The sequence below is a fragment of the Oenanthe melanoleuca genome, chromosome 18 (assembly GCF_029582105.1).
Source record: "Oenanthe melanoleuca isolate GR-GAL-2019-014 chromosome 18, OMel1.0, whole genome shotgun sequence".
In the NCBI taxonomy this organism is placed as follows: domain Eukaryota; kingdom Metazoa; phylum Chordata; class Aves; order Passeriformes; family Muscicapidae; genus Oenanthe; species Oenanthe melanoleuca.
The window spans coordinates 11,067,666-11,071,691 of NC_079351.1; positions in this window are offsets into that span (position 1 = coordinate 11,067,666).

Genomic DNA, 4,026 nt, shown 5'->3' on the forward strand with positions numbered 1-4,026 from the left:
GCAGGAAGAGGCTCAGAGAGTCATTGGCGTGAGACAATTCCAGCACCCACCACAGCATTGGGGTCCTTTTCCTTTTCCTTTTCCGCTCTCAGGTGAAGTAACCTGGGATTAACCTGCAGGTAGAACCTGCACAGTCTTTACCAAATAAATTATATTTTCCATCCTCACAGGACATCCTGAGATGCTCCCCAGGCTGAACACTCCATAGTTTATTATTATCATCTTTTTATCTCCTTAGTATGATTTTTCCCAAAACCAAAAAAAAAAAAAAAAAAAAAAAAAAAAGGAGATGACTCAGTTTAGAGAAATGAAAAAGGCAACTGCACTACCACCACACTGGCAGCTTGGCTTTCTTTCCCTCTCCCCAGATCCCCTCATCTTCTATATTTGCTGGAGCTGGACTAAAATTAGAACTGGGCTGAAGGCCAGGGTAGAAAATAGAGCTGCAGCATCAGAAGTGTTTGGTTTGTGACCTGTTCCCTTCCAAACGCTGAGGAAATCACCGGGCAGGGTTTGGCCCTCGGCCAGGGGCAGCTTTCCCCGCGGGGTGGGAGCGGCGCTCGGGCAGCTCCGTTTGCTTTGGCCACTGCCCTCGGGCCCTCGGCTGCCTGCGAGCTCCGAGTGACGGCAAAGGAAAGCGGGGAAGGCAAAGCATCCCTGCCTAGAGCAGCAGGGCAGGAGGGAGCGGGCCCGAGCTCCCCTGGCCGGGGAGGGAGCGGGGCAGCGGCCGAAACAGGAGCCGAACGTCAGGGGAGGAGGGGAAAGAGGAGAAACAGCCCCGGCCCCGCTCACTGTCACCCGGCACTGCCACCACCCTCTGGCACCGCCACCCGGCACTGCCACTGTCCACAGGGTACTTTCACCCTGGCATTGCCCCCTCGGCACTGCCACCCGGCATTGCCACTGTCACCCGGCACTGGCACTGCCACCCGGCGCTGCCACCGCCGCCCCGACAGCCCTGGCAGGGGGGCTGGTGGCAGCGGAGGGGCTGTGAGGGGCTGGAGTGTGGGCAGCAGGAGGGAGCCACCCTCCTGTGGGTGTCACAGGGGTGTGACCTGGCGAAGAGCTGCCGCTCCCGACACGGGTTCAGGTAGCAGCGGGAGCTCCGGAGAAGAGAACTGTGGCAGGACAGCCCCTCCCAGGGCAGCAAGGTCCTCTCCAGGCAGGGAACCCCCTCTAGGATTAGTGCTTCAGGTGAGCCCTTTCTGTTTCATTGAATCCCAGACTGCTTTGGGTTGGGAGGGACCGCAAAGCCCACCCAGTGCCACCCCTCCATGGCAGGGACACCTCCCACTGTCCCAGCTGCTCCAGCCCCAGTGTCCAGCCTGGCCTTGGGCACTTCCAGGGATCCAGGGGCAGCCACAGCTGCTCTGGGCACCTGTGCCAGGGCCTGCCCACCCTCCCAGGGAATAATTCCTGCACAATATCCCATCCAGCCCTGCCCTGTGTCAGTCTGAAGCCATTCCCTGTGTCCTGTCTCTCCATCTGGTGTCCCCAGCTCCTCTCCAGCTCTCCTGCAGCCCCTTTAGGCTGGAAGGGGCTCTGAGCTCTCCCCGAATCTTTCTCTTCTCCCAGCTCTCCCAGCCTGGCTCCAGAGTAGAGGGTCTTCAGCCCTCGGAGAACCAGGACATCACTTCAGGACACAGAGTTTTTCCATGTGAAGAAGATTCCAGCTGCTTCAAAACCTCTGTGCACCCCGCCCATGCACAGAAGTGACCAGGCAGGGCTCCAAAATACCTGTAAATTCCAGAGCCCAGCATTTGCAAGGACAAAGAGCTGGTTTGTCCCCAGTCTGCCACACAAGAGGTTCTTTCTCTGCTTCAGATTGGTCTTCCCCTTTTTTTTCCCCAGTCTTCTGAGTGAGTACTTTGTGTGAGCAGGGTCATACCTGGCTCTTCCTCTCTCCATGGCCACGAGCTGATGTTATCTGGAGAGATTTAGCAGTTCCCTGTGCTGCTCTGAGAGTTTCTGTCAGCTGTGTTTTGGTGTTTAATGACATCAGAAAATATGGGGAACCAACATCTTTATCCCCCTTCCATGGGCTGCCACACAGAAATGTGGCCCCACAGTGGGAGGAGGGTTAATTGTGCTGTGACAAAGATGGAAAAGGCAGGAGGGGAAGGGTGAAGCTAAAGGTCCCAGCAGAGCCCTTTAGTGAAATGGATTTTTGGGCTGGGATTCCAAACTTGGCGACCATGAGTGGGTGCTGGGAGCAGTGGGTGGTGGGCAGTGTCCGAGGGACCCCTCTGTCCTCCCCCTTCTCTGTGCAGGGGAATAGAGTCCAGTTCTAGGGCAAAATAGAGGATGGTGAAGGCTTGGGGCCAGCTGGGAGGGGAGGAGTGCAAATATCCAGGAGCACGTGGGAGATCTGGCCCTGAAAGATGCAGCAAAGCAAGAGCACATCCCAAAAGGAGCAGCCATGGAGCCCCTGCCACTCCTCCCCTCCTGTACAAAGTGTGGGGCTCACCCCCTGGTGCTGCCAGAGCCCTCTTCCCGCTGGAATTTTAATGGAAAACAGAAGAGCGTGGTGGGTCCTGCCTCTGCCACAGCTCCTGCACGCTGGGACACTCCTGCTGAGGAGGGACAGACAGAGGTGGCAGCAGGACAGGGGACAGGACAAGGCACTGTGACGCCCCAAACCTTCCCCTGGGCTCTCGAAGGCGCTGGCTGTGACTGTGGCAGGGACAAGCAGCACCCGTGTGTGCCCGCGCCGTGCCCACCTGCCCGCGGGGTGTCCGCGTCCCTGATGAATGGCAGCGCCCGTGAACGAGCTCAGCGCAGCAAACGAGGATGTTTCCAGGGCTGCTGCTGTTCCCGGAGCCTTCCTGCCCGCGGGGCGGCTCGGGGCGGGGCTGGGGAAGGGGATGCGGGACTTGGCACTAGCGCAGCCAGAGGGAGGCAATTGACGGCAGGGGACGCTGAGCTGCCTCCTCCTGCCTTTCTGTCCCGCTCAGGAAGGAAGGAGGTTATTTTTAAACCTGGGACCCAGGTACGGAGCGGTACCTAAAGCTTTTCCTCGTGCAAAAGAAATGGGAAGTGATGCAGCGTCAGCTGCAGTTCCCACGCTCCCTCCAGAAGGATTTTCTTCTCCAAACCACCTCTCCAGCAAAGCTCGGCACCTCAGGCCCTGCTCTAGGTACCAGCAGGGCGAGGGGCTGACCCAGCCCGGCCGTGGCCACAGGAGGGGCCAGCGCTGGCCGTGGCAGCCGCTGGCTGGAGAGGCCATGGGATGGGGCTGCGCTGGGCACAGTGCCCGGCAGAGCCTGGCACACACACGAGGGGCACACAGGGCTCCAGCAGCCGCCCGGGCTGGCAGGGCTGCGGGCTCACCCCAGCCTGCCCCACAGCCCACAGGGAGCAGCGTTCCTCTCCATATTTGGGCTGGGTGTGCTGCGGCCCCACACCCCTCCCGTGTGCCAGCCGGGATTGTGCCAGCCTGCAAACAGATCCCGGTCTGCCCGAGCGCCAGGGCACCGCCAGAGCCCGGCCGCCCTGAGCAGCCTCACCTGGGGGCTCTGGGTCTCAGCCCTGCTCTCCTGACGCTGAGTCACACGCGGTGACAATGACACCCTGCTGAGCACTGCCGGAGCTGCTCCGGGCTCTGTCGGGGCAGTCAGACCGCTCCAGGAGCACGTTCCAGAGGGGCTGGCCATCCCTGGCCAGGCTGCATCCCGAGCTGGCAGCCGCAGGAGCTGCCGGGGCAGCCGCAGGGGCTCTGAGCAAAAGCAGATGTGGGAGATGCTGCGGGCGGGAGGCGCCGGCAGAGGCACAAACACCGCGCCTGGAACGGGCGGCTGGAAAAGTGTCTTTGGATGGACTCCTGGTGTCCCGGAGCAACGCTGTTTGTTGGGAGGTGTGAGCATCCAGGCTCTCTGTGCCTCACTGGGCGGCAGCAGCGCAGGGCTTGTCCCTGTCTGGGATGGTTGGCACCACAGCAGGGGCTGGGCCAGGGCCAGGGCCGGTGCCAGGGGCGGTGCCAGGGCTCACAGACCCATCCCAGAGCAGCCCGACCTGCGGAGCTGGTTT